Here is a 14142-nt window from a genome sequence, read left to right on the forward strand (position 1 = left end):
CCATACTTCCCACCATTGCTAGACACATCAGACATTGCAGAACAACTCACACCTATAGAGTTAAATCCAAACTGCATGGAACAAGCCACAATTGATCGGATCATGGACACACAGATCAAGAACACCCAACAACAAAGGATCCAACTATATCGAGTTGTCAAAGCAGGCCAACTCCTTCACCAGGGCAAGTGGCTCACCAAGGACCAAGTTTAGCAGAAGTTTCCTCATCTCATGAAGGAACTCAACGCAATGGATACCATTGCTTCCTAGGGGGGAGGAATGATCCAGGTGGATATTGGTGGCCACCCACCTATTCCACTTGGACCCCCACCATTGTTTCTTTCAATTTGTTAGTTTCCTTATTTCTAGCACAATTTACTATCTTTAGTAGTTTTTCGGGTCCTGAACTTCCGGAGTCGTTTTGAGGCCCTGAACGGCATTTTTTGGGAAAACTGAGGTGCATCTTTAAACGTTGTAGTCCTTAGATAGATCTTTCTAACGAAGTATTGTGTGCATTAAACGGAGATCGTATGCCAAAGTTACAACTCCGTAAAGTTCATGTACCAATTTACCCAAACGGGATCCATAGTTTGGCGCTTCATCTCATAGGGTTAGGTTTTTGGATGTTTAGGGTTTTCCATTGTTTCTCAATAATAAATAGGCCTTTGAGCCTCATTGTAACATAGTTCAGAGGCATGTAGCCACCACATCTCTTCCCATAGATAAGCTACTATTGCCCAAGCTCGTCTTATTTCCATTATGTTTGTAAGCATATTTCAATGTTTGATATTAATGAAATGAATAGTTATTTCTATTGCATCTTTGTATTTATGGTTATATCTGTAATTTGTTGCGTTCTTGTTTTAATCTGGATCAATGGTATCAAAGCGGTCTGCTCTTTCTCTGTTTTTCTTTGCATGTTCCCAACGAGGTCAGGATATAAGGAGTTAGGGCTCAATCTGGTTGAACCTTTGCAATATCTGATTTGATATGGGGGTTTGATAACTTGTTATGATTACTAGAACCTCCCACTCAGTTAAACAAATAAATGATCTAGCTTATATATGACATTTGTGGAATTAAATACTTGAAACAGGTGTATGTTTTTTTTAACTGTTTAAGTGCTTTAAGTCCATTTGTTTCTGTTGATATTAAACACATATAACAACCATATAATTTGGCAAATAAACATCAACACTTAACCGCAAATTTAATCTAGGAGTTCACCTGAATATCGTGGGCTACGTCTCCTTGAGCTTTTGTCATCTTGACTTGGCTCTTTGGGATTATGGTAAAGTTTCTTTTACAAGTTCCACACTTAACTCCAAAGGTTACTGAACTGAACCAATGGGCTTAGAATACCATCTATATCCTTGTCATGGCTGTCATCACTCTGCAAACAAATTTAAGCTCCCTTAGACTTGATTCCTTAAATCAATGCTCTGAGCTACCCTGAGCTTCTTGATGGCACTAACTCCTTCAAAATTCTTTAATTGACACTAAAACTACATCCAATGTCTCCAGCACATCTTACACACCAAAAATGGACTGATCATTTGCTCAAAATGAGCATTGCATCACCAAACTAGGCCTTCCTCCACGATTGGCACTAGGTTTCCTGAAACTTCCCTGTAGTATCTCAGTCTTTAGAAGTCTCCAAATGCTTATGCAAATCCCTGCAATGGATTCAAAATGCTCATTACAGTTAGGAATGACTATTGGTTTGCTGAGAACGAGTACTAGTAGCTCCTACAACTGCCTCCAACCCCTGGTGGCCCTGAGCTCCAAAATATCCCTGGATGAAAATCTCTATGAAGATGATTTTCTCAACTTCTCTGGACTATTCCATTGGCTTCAAAAGGCTCCAATTAGCCTAGCTAGCCTCTTGTTTCACTCTCTCTAGTCGAGAACTGCTATTGGAGTGCATTTAGTCAATATCCCCTAGGGATACTCCACCTAATTTGGTGAACTGCACCTAACTCCAATTAAACTTGGCATGTCCGCCTACGTTTAGCTATTGTGCCAAGCTGACCATCAGAGGTGAGCCGTTACCATAACTTTCTGGCGTGCATATGGGGCGGTTAATCCCCGGCGATTAGGGATAAGTCTGGAGGTCATATTAATCTGCAACCACGTGGACCTATGGGTTATGGTCCCACGTATACATCAGAAGCATTTCAAATAGCGGAATATCCACCGTCGATCTATCTCGCTCGATCCAACGGATATCGCGTCGTCCGCTCACCAACTAACCTGGACGATCTCCACCGTCGATGTGACCCGTCCAATTGAACGGTTGTCGCGCAATCTCGCGCAGATTCTTGCACAACCGATATTAGGTCGAGAGCGTGCAAGAAAAGTAGTTTTCTCGTGCTACATGTCGACTGTTAAGGTTAATAGCGTGAAATCGTAGAATACCATTTACAGCTTTTTGTCCTCGCGAGATACTGTTTCCCACTTTTCGAATACTACCCACGTGCTTAATATGAAACTTAAAGAAATATGTTTAAGGAAAAGTTTAGCGCTTACCCAAAAATGGAATATTCCAAGGAATATTATTTTTTTTATATTTCCAAAAACCAATTTATTCTTGGTCAAATGTCCAAAAATTGCAATTTACTGGACTTTTCAAATTGCGATAACTCCTTCATACGGTGTCGGTTTTTCGAACCATTTACGGTGCCAGAATCAGGAAGACAAGATCTATCCGGTCGCTTAGGTTTGACACTCTTTCGAACACTTTGAAATTTGAGCTATCATTTAGGTCATGGATCAATATCTGATCACTCCTCCCCATTAGGAATCTTTTGGACCCCAAAAGACTAATATATTGATCTGTACAATAGATTAGAGTATAGAACCCTTTTCTTTCAACCTCCATACAATTGCCTTGCATGGATAGTGCCTTTGAACCAAAACTCGAAGGTAGTCGACACTTCCCTTCTTGGATGCGCTTGTCCTCCTGTTAAGAACTGTCTTCCTTGAACTCATTCAGAATTTCTGTTGAGAATTTTACAGAAGGTAGCTGAACATTGCTTCCTTGATCATCGACCCAAGGTGGCTCAAAAAAATGTGAGATTACATCATAAATATATGCATACTTAACTGAAATTTGCATATGTACCAATGAAAGTATGTTTTACTGTGTCAAGAAGTCAAACCACTTCTTACCAAGCCACTTCTATGGTGACTTTTTCTGCTGCAAATCTTCTTCTGACATCTTGTTAAAAACAACATAATGCAAAAAAGCAACTTGACAACATAATTTCACATCATGTGAATCATCATCATGTCTTTTTCATCTTGTGTACAAATGATCGACTAAATCACAAGCCGACAAAAACATACCTTTTCAAACAACTAACTCTCCAAGTCAAGCATGTACAAAAAGAACTTGACGATTCTTTTTCAAAGTAGAAAGAATTCCACCTCTTGTGAAACACTTCATCATTATCTCCCTTTTTCAATCTTGGAGAAAAAATCAACTTTTCCAAGTCGATATGACATTGCATGCATGTTTAAACAAAGTAATCAACCATCAAGTCAATTACACATACATGTTCAAATACAATGAAATCATGAACATTCCTTTGTTCATACATACCATTATCATGCATGTATTCCATTCTTCAACTTTCTCTCAAGCACAATCATAAGTACAAGATCCTCAATCATATGTAAATGTTCTTTCAAAGTTGAAATGAACATAATTTTGTTGCAATAAAGCAAATCTCATACTCAACTTTTTCATTCACCTTTTTGGTAAAACCCTGCAACTTGCATTCTATTGGCAAAGAAATGTATCAAATCAAAAAACATGCAACCTTTAACTGGATAAGAATTCTAACCATTTCTTACCAATCCACATCAAAGGCGCTTCCTTTAACTACACATCGACATCAACATGTGAGTCATCCTAAAACACATCAATTATGAAAACTTCCTTTCCATTCTTGCCATTCTCTTTTTCCACCTTCTTCAAATTTCGTGGAAGCATTGTTGGATTGAAAATCCAACACTTTTCAACAATATGTCCTTGCTTATGGCAATAAGTGCAACACATGTTCATCCTCTTCACAGCATAATTTGCCTTGTCCAATGGACCTTTGGCTTCTTGCCTCCTTTTCTTCAAAAGTTTCCTGTATGCGTCCATTTTCTTCCAACAACTAGAAACATTATGGTTAACCAAACCACAAAAGGAACATGCAATTTTTTTCCAATGCTTATGTGGAAATTTACCATGGTTAACATAATCAAAAGAAATGTGATTGAAATCAGATTTATACCTTCCTCTTTCACTTTTGTTGCCTTCTTGAGAAGGTGAATTGAATGAAGAATTGGCTTCCTTCGGAACACCATCAATATCTTCAATGATTTCACAACTCCCTTGTTCGAGTGCATGCTTATGAACACATTCTCCTTGCAAAGTATGTTTCAAACTATTGCATTACCCATGAATACAATCTTTACAAACTTGAGGTAGAGAACCTAAAATGAAACTCCTTATAGGGACTGTTTCAATTGCCTTCATAGCTGCTTTGGAACTTTCTCCATAAGATTGTCCATAGCCAAGACCCAAATACTTAGGCCTTCCGTCAACCATTATTGGCTCAACAATGCCTTGTGCATGTTTGCCCAATCCTTTCCTTCATAGCCCATCTTTGACATCAACTTGGACCCTATGCCTCTTGTATGTTTTTCAAAAGAACCAACATAAACATTCTTAGAGGAAATTGAAGACAAACTAGGATTGTTTACCTCTTCTTCAAACTGATGCTTGACTAAGGCTTCTTTGGCAACAAGGAGTTATGTCTCCAACTCATGCATCCTTTCTAGGTTCATATTTGCAATATGAAGTTGTCTCTCCATTTCCTACAATTTGTCAAAAAGCAATTGCTTCTCTTCCTTCATGGAATTCAATTGATCTCGAAGTTTGGTACTCTTCCTTTCATCTTCATACATTTGTTTCACCATATCCATCATGATGAACAAGTATCGCTTCATGTCTTCATCAAAGAATCTTGTGAAGGAGGAGGATTTTGAAAACTCACTTGTAGAAGTTGTCATTATAAAAATGAACAAAAGAACTTCAACAAAATTCACAAAGCTTTCAAAATCTATTGACAAAACTTCTGAACTAAATGGCTATAGAGTCAAACTCTTATTCAAGCATCCTTTTGCAAACAAACCCTCTTGTGCTTCAAGGGTTGCCTTGAGGTCCTTTGGGTAAGGAGAATGCCTTCAGTGCTTCTTCCTTCTTGTCCTCTCCTGGAATTAGCTATTAGTATATTTCCCTACACCTTTGCAAGCTCAAACAACAGACAGTTTACAAACAGTTAAACAGTCAAATTCTTTGTACTATTTAAACACCTTTCAAGTCAAACACGCAACCTATTGCTCTGTCAATCAAACAACCTGATCTGATCAATCAAGCAACCTACTCTGATCAATCAAGCAACCTGCTCTGATACCACCTAATCTGAAATGGGGGTTTGATAACTTGTTATGCTTACTAGAACCTCCCACTCAGTTAAACAAATAAATGATCTAGCTTATATATGACATTTGTGGAATTAAATACTTGAAACAGGTGTATGTTTCTTTTAACTATTTAAGTGCTTTAAGTCCATTTGTTTCTGTTGATATTAAACACATATAAAAACCATATAATGTAGCAAATAAACATCAATACATAACAACAAATTTAATCTAGGAGTTCACCCGAATATCGTAGGCTACATCTCCTTGAGCTTTTGTCATCTTGACTCGGCTCTTTGGGATTATGGTAAAATTTCTTTTACAAGTTCCACACTTAACTCCAAAGGTTACTAAACTAAACCAATGGGCTTAGAATACCATCTATATCCCTGTCATGGCTGTCATCACTCTACAAATAGATCTAAGCTCCCTTAGACTTTATTCCTTCAATCAGTGCTCTGAGCTACCTTGAGCTTATTGATGGCACTAACTCCTTTAGAATTCTTTAACTGACACTGAAACTCCATCCACTATCTCCAACACATCTCAGACACTGAAAATAGACTGATCATTTTCTCAAAATGAGCACTGCATCCCCAAACTACGCCTTCCTCCACGGTTGGCACTAGGCTACCTGAAACTTCCCTGTAGCATCTCCACCTTTAGAAGTCTCCAAATTCTTCTGCAAATCTCTACAATGGATTCAGATTGCTCATTCCAATCCAAAATGACTATTGGTTTGCTAAGAACGAGTATTGGTAGCTCCTACAACTGCCTCCAACCCTTGGTGGCCTTGAGCTCCAAAATCTCCCTGGATGAAAATCTCTATGAAGATGACTTCATCAAATTCTCTGGACTATTCCATTGGCTTCAGAAGGTTCCAGTTAGCCTAACTAGCCTCTTGTTTCACTCTCTCTGGTCGAGAACTACTCCTGGAGTGCATTTACTCAATATCCCCTAGGGATACTCCACCTAATTTGGTGAACTGCACCTAACTCCAGTTAAACTTGGCATATCCGCCTAAGTTTAGCCGCTCCGCCACGCTGACCGTCGGAGGTGAGCCGTTACCATAACTTTCTAGCGCGCATATGGGGCGGTTAATCCTTGGCGTTAGGGATAAGATTAGTAGTCGTATTAATCTGCAATCGCGTGGACCTGTAGGTTATGGGCTCACGTATACATCGGAAGCATTTCAAATAGCGGAATCTCCACCGTCGATCTATCATGCTCGATCCAACGGATATCGCGTCTTCCGCTCACCAACTACCAGACGATCTCCACCGTCGATTGACCTGTCCAATCGAACGGTTGTCGTGCAATCTCACGCAGATTCTTACACGACCAATATCAGGTTGAGAGCGCGCAAGAAAAGTAGTTTTCCTGTGCTATGTGTCGACCGCTAAGGTTAATCGCATGAAATTGTAGAATACCATTTACAACTTTTTGTCCACGCGAGATATTGTTTCCCACTTTCCGAATACTACCCACGTGCTAAATACGGAACTTAAAGAAATACGTTTAAGGAAAGGTTTAGTGCTTACCCCAAAAGGGAATATTCCAAGGAATATATATATTTTTGTATTTCCAAAAACCAAATTATTCTTGGTCAAATGTCCAAAAATTACAGTTTGTTGGACTTTTCAAATTGCGATAACTCTTTCATACGGTGTCGGTTTTTTGAACCGTTTGCGGCGCTGGAATCAGGAAAACAAGATCTATATGGTCGCTCAGGTTCGACACTCTTTCGAACACTTTGAAATTTGAGCTATCATTTAGGTAATGGATCAATACAGCCTCGCGAACCCCGACGACCATCCATGGGGGAAGAAAAGAAAGATGAAGGGGCAGGAGATCCTCTCAAAATATTGCTCGAGGAGGCCCTCGAGAAACAAAGGAATGCAATGCTAGATAACTTTGCCTAGATCTTTCAATGGTTGCCCACCTGCGGCGCATCCAAATCCAACAGACACTTTGGAGGCTCCACTCCTTTTAAGGTACAAGTAAACTTTGACATTCTGATATTTGAGGGCCAAATAGATGGAGATGTCGTAGATAAATGGTTAAACCTTCTAGAAGTATATTTTTCTATTCATGATTTTTCCAGCCGAGAAAAGATTACATTTTCTCTTCTCAAAATTGCCCCCCACATGAAGGACTTGTGGGAAACCTACTGTGAGCAGAAGGACGAAAGTACGACATCGTTATTTTCAGTCGCACCCACTTGGAATTTATTCCAGGATACCATCAAGGAGCAGTACTACCGTGTTGGGAGCTATGAGGATAAATACAGAAAGTGGACAACGTTGCAGCAACGAAGGGACCAAGATGTGTCGGAGTTTACGAATGTTTTTCATACCCTTCAAACGAAGTTGGGTATCAAGGATTCTGAGAAACATTTGGTACTCAAGTACCGCAGCTGCCTACATAGGTACATCCAGGACGAGATGGAGTTCTTGGAAATCTTCTGGCTTGGCACAGCGTAACGATACGCCGTCAAGATCAACAGAAGTTTAAACAGAAGAAGTGAGAATTTGGATCTGTGAATCCGAAGCAAGGGAAAGGTGACCCCGAACCATAGAACAAAGGAAAAATCCAAGGCGGGGCCACCCAAGATAACCCACCAAAGCTGCAAGCAAAGATCAACACCGCGAAGCCGAAGAAGGACACGGGAAAGTGGTGTGAGTTACATAAGAGCTCCACTCACAACACAAGTGAGTGTTGGGCCAAGCCGTCACTGGTGGTCGAGATGAAGGCTTCAAAATCAGATGCATGTTTTGACTCTGAGTCAGAACTCGACAAGGGGAATGACAAAGGGAAGCATATTATCGATGTGGAGCCCAACGCCATCGTTGCCACCATGAAGATCCAAAAGGAGGAACCCGAAGATCCAGAGGAGGAGGAGCGCCTATTCCACTCCCAGATGTCGGTAAAGGGTTCCCCGCTACAATTCATTGTTGATAGCAGGAGACAAAAGAACCTCATTTTGGCACAGGTCATGAAGCAGTTGGGCTTACCGACCACAGCACACCCACAACCGTACACCATCAGGTGGCTTCACCAAGGACGAGATCTTAGTGTGAGCCAACAATGTCGCCTTTCATACAACATCAATCCCTTCACTGATGAGGTATTATGTGATGTTGCTCCCCTTAATGTTTGTGATGTATTATCAAGCCAACCATACTTGTGGAAGTGATATGTTGTGTATGAGTGTACGCGACATGTTGTGTATGAGTGTACGTGACATGTTGTGTATGAGTGTACGCGACATGCTGTGTACTCAAGCAGATTTGGTGCATGTCCAGTTTAAAGCCAATAAGACAAATAACTTATTGAGCACATCCAACATATCTGCCAACAAGTCCACGACATTCTAGAGAAATCAAATGCCAAGTACAAGCAGCGGCATGATCAACATTGGGTGCCACACAAGTTTCAGGTTTGCGACAAAGTCTGGTTGCATTTTTAGAAGGAGCGCCTTACCAGAGCCTATCAAAAACTTAGACCACTCTGATATGGTCATTACACCATTACCAAGGTTGTGGGAGACAATGCCTTTGAGCTCATCATTCCCCCATTCCTTTGCATGCACCCAGTGTTCAATGTGGACCACCTTCGACCATACTTCCCACCATTGTTAGACACATCAGACATTACAGAACAACTAACACCTACAGAGTTAAATCCAAATTGCATGGAACAAGCCATAAATGATTGGATCATGCACACACAGATCAAGAAAACCTGACAGCAAAGGATCCAACTATATCGAGTTGTCAAAGCATGCCAACTCCTTCACCAGGGCAAGTGGCTCACGAGGGACCAAGTTCAGCAGAAGTTTCCTCATCTCATGGAGGAACTCAATGCAATGGGGACCTTTGATTCCTAAAGGGGGAGGAATGATCCAGGTGGATATTGGTGGCCATCTGACTATTCCACTTGGACCCCCACCATTGTTTCTTTCATTTTTTCAGTTTCCTTATTTGTAGCACAATTTACTATCTTTCGCAGTTTTTCGGGTCTTGAACTTCTGAAGCCGTTTTGAGGCCCTAAACGACATTTTTTGGGAAAACCGAGACCAACATGGGATGGACACCCTTATTGGTCGTTTAAAAGTTTTAGTCCTTGGATAGATCTTTCTAACGAGGTATTGTGTGCGTCAAACGGAGACCGTATGCCAAAGTTATGACCCCGGGAAGTTCATGTACCAATTTACCCAAACAGGCCCATAGTTTAGCGCTTCATCTCCTAGGGTTAGGTTTTTGGATGTTTAGGATTTTCCATTGTTTCTAAATAACAAATAGGCCTTTGAGCCTCATTGTAACACAATTCATAGGCATGTAGCTGCCACTTCTCTTCCTGGAGATAAGATACCATCGCCCGAGCTAGTCTTATTTTCATTATGTTTGTAAGCATATTTCAGTATTTGATATATTAATGAAATGAAGAGTTATTTCTATTGCATCTCTATATTTATGGTTATATCTTTAATTTGTTGTCTTCCTGTTTAACTTTGGATCGATGGTATCAGAGGGGTTTTCTCTTTCTATTTTTGTCGTTGCATGTCCCCAACGAGGGCAGGATATAAGGAGTTAGGGCTCGAACTGGTTGAACCTTTGCAAGATCAGCCTCGCAAACCTCGACGACCGCCCATGGGGGAAGAAAATAAAGACGAGGGGGCAAGAGATCCTATCAAAATATTTCTTGAGGAGGCCCTCAAGAAACAAAGGAACATGATGATGGATAACTTTGCCCAGATCCTTCAACAGTTGCCTACAGGCGATGCATCCACATCCAGCAACCACTCTGGAGGCTCCACTCCTTTTAAGGTGCAAGTAAACTTTGACATTCCCATATTTGAGGGCCAAATAGATGGAGACATCATAGATAAATGGTTAAATCTATTAGAATGATATCTTTTTGTTCATGATTTTTCCAGCCGAGAAAATATTACTTTAGCTCTTCTCAAAGCCGCCCCCCACGTTAAGGACTGGTGGGAACCTACTGTGAGCAGAAGGATGAAAGCACGACCTCACTGTTTTCAGTCGCACCCACTTGGAATTCATTCTGGGATGCCATCAAGGAGCAGTACTACCCTATCGGGAGCTATGAGGATAAATATATAAAGTGGACAATGTTGCGACAGGGAAGGGACCAAGATGTGTCGGAGTTTACGAATGTTTTTCATACCCTTTGAATTAAGTTGGGTATCAAGGATTCTGAGAAACCTTTGGTACTCAAGTACCGTGGCTACCTACACAAGTACATCCAGGATGAGATGGAGTTCCTGGACATCTTCTCGCTTAGCATGGCGTACCGATACGCCGTCAAGATCGAGTAGAAGTTTAAACAGAAGAAGCGAGACCTTGGATCTGCGAATCCAAAGCAAGGGAAAGGTGTCCCAAAACCGTAGAACAAAGGACAAAGGCAAAGCGGGGCAACCCAGGATAACCGACCAAAGCCGCAAGCAAAGAACAACGCCGCGAAGCCGAAGAAGGACACGAGAAAGTGGTGTGAGTTCTGTAAGAGCTCCACTCACAACCCAAGTGAGTGTCGGGCCAAGCAGCCACTAGTGGTCAAGTTGAAGGCTTCAAAATCAAATGCATGTTCTCACTCTTAGTCAGAACCCGACAAGGGGAATGACAAAGGGAAGCAAATTGTCGATGCGGATCCCAACACCACCGTTGCCACCATGAAGATCCAGAGGAGCAGGAACTCCTCTTCCACTCCCAGATGTGGGTAAATGGTTACCCGCTATAGTTCATTGTTGACAACAAGAGCCAAAAGAACCTCGTTTCGATAGAGGTCATGAAGAAGATGGGCTTACCAACCACAACACACCCACAACCATACACTATCGTGTGGCTTCACTAAGGACGGGATATTCGCGTGACCCAGCAATGTTGCCTTCCATACGACATCAAGCCCTTCACGAATGAGGTATTATGTGATGTTACTCCCCTTAATGTTTGTGATGTATTATTAGGCCAACCATACTTGTGGAAGTGACGTGTTGTCAAGGCCTCGCATTGTTACTGTTACTTTGGGAAATAAGTTGTACAGGATATCGGAGGTAGCACTACCTACCTTCATCTCTTTGGATACTACAAAACAATACAGTAAGCTCATTTCCAAAATCGGGAAATTTGTTTTCCCGATGATACGCCCTCAGGGAAAGAAGAAGACGGTGGCCACGACCTCTAGACAGGGCCACGACCTCTAGACAACAACCGATGGACAAGGTCATGGAGGAGTACGAGGACATATTCACCTCCCCCGCAAGGGTGCCTCTGCACTGTCACGTCAAGCACTCCATCGATTTTACCCCAAGTGCATTGTTGCCCAATGGACCAATCTATTAGCGCTCCGTTCTGGAGAGCAAAGAAATCAAGAGGCAGATTCAGGAGTTGTTGCAGAAAGGTCACATCCAATCGATTTCATCGCCCTGTGGGAGCCCAATCGTGTTGGTACAGAATAAATATGGGACTTGGAGACTCTGTATTGACTATTGGGCACTGAACAAGATCACTGTCTAGAATAGGTACCCGATCCCACAGATTGATGACCTTCTCGACCAACTCAAGGGGGCAAAATATTTTAGCAAGATCAACTTGAAGTCCAGATATCTCCAGGTACCAATTGAACCCTCCAGTGTGTGGAAGACTGCCTTCAAAGCCAAGGAGGGCCTTTACGAATGGTTGATTATGCCTTTCAAGTTGATGAATGCTTCTACAACCTTCATGAGGTTGATGGATGACATCTTGTGGCCATTCACCAACTCATTTGTAGTGGTATGCTTGGATGACATCCTGATTTTTAGCCAGAGTTGAGAAGAGCACCTCCACCACATCCGACAGCTTCTCCAAACACTGCGACAACACAAGATGTGTGCCAATCTGGAGAAATGCACTTTTGGCATGACCCAGGTTTAGTATCTGGGATACATTATTGATGAATGAGGGGTGCATGTGGATACAACCAAGATCCAAGTCATTCAGGATTGGCCAGCCCCAACCATTCTGATAGAGCTCCGCAACTTTCTGGGTGTTGCCAATTTCTATCGCAGGTTCGTGTTGGGATTCTCTCATATCACTTGGCCCTTGAGTTAAGTTACCAAGGGAGGAGTGAAAGCAAAATTCTTTTGGTCTGGATCTTGACAAAAGTCATTTGCAGAGTTGAAACATCGCCTCTTCTCTACACCAATTCTCACATTACATTACTTGCAACAACGATTTGAGATCGAGACAGATGCCTCTGACTATGCTATAGGGGCGTTCCTTACTCATTAGGGGCATCCAATGGCATATCACACTGAGACACTTTCCAACACAGTCCAGAAGTATCCCACTTATGACAAAGAGATGTATTCTATTGTGCAGGGCTGCTAACAATGGAAGCATTATGTTTTGGGGAAGGAAATGGTCATCCACATAGACCACCGACCCTTGCAGTTCATATAGATGCAAGGGAAGTTGCAGAATGATCGCCATAAGAAGTGGTCCACATACCTGCAACATTTCCATTTGAATATCAAGTATAAGAAGGGCAACACCAATAATGTTGCAAACTACCTTAGCCGACCACCAATCATGGCGTTAAGCATCATGCTCAACTCTTATGGGCATGAGACTTATGATTGGCCACTTCTCTACAAAAGTGACCCAGAATTCGGCCACACATACCAAACGCTCTTGGAAGGTCAGCAAGTTCCATATTCTTACCTCCAGGATGCCCTATTATGCCACCTAGGACACCTTTGTGTTCCTTCAAGCGAGCATGCCAAGATGATTTGAGAAGCACACTACAGTCGATCCACTGGGCATTTCGGGGTCGATAAAATGGTGGAAGTACTCCAAAACTATTTCTGTTGGTCGAACCTTCGAGAGGATGTCTAGAAGTACATCAGAACACTACCTGTGCCATTGCCAAACCAACCATCAAGAAGCAAGGCCTTTATACTCGCTGCCTACCCTATTCGACCTTGGGAATCCATCTCCATGGATCACATGTCAAGCATTCCTTCTACTAAGCATGGCAATGACTATGTTTTTGTGGTCGTTGACAAATTCTCAAAGATGGCCATTATGGCAGCGTGCAAGAAGAATATCACAATAGAAGCCACTGCTAAACTATTCTTTGAACGAGTGTGGGTACACTTTGGGATCCCATAGTCTATCATCGCAGATCAGGACAGCAGGTTCCTTAGTACATTTCGGTCCAGTCTCTAGTCGATGTTGGACACCAAGCTCACTAAGTCCACATATTTCCATCCCCAAATTGATGGCCAGAAAGAGGTCGTCAACAGGATAATCGTACACATTCTGCGGATGTACAACTCAAAGCATCCATGCACATGGGATGAGAGCCTCCCCTATGTTCAACACAGTTATAACGGTCTCTCCACAGCTCGACTGGCCACAACCCTTTTTAGATGGGCTTGGGATTCCTGCCACTATGTCCCATTGATGTGGCCATATCGTTTGCAGCTACTCAGGAAGATTTAGCTCATGTCCAGTCCGAAGCCAATAAGGCAAACAACTTCATTGAGCACATCCAACATATCCGCCATCAGGTCCACGACATTCGGGAGAAATCAAATGCCAAGTACACGTAGCGACATGATCAACATCGGGTGCCACACAAGTTTCAAGTGGTCAACAAAGT

Source organism: Pinus tabuliformis, chromosome X, assembly GCF_031772625.1.
Source record: "Pinus tabuliformis cultivar Carrire ecotype Pingquan chromosome X, CPIR1, whole genome shotgun sequence".
NCBI lineage: Eukaryota > Viridiplantae > Streptophyta > Pinopsida > Pinales > Pinaceae > Pinus > Pinus tabuliformis.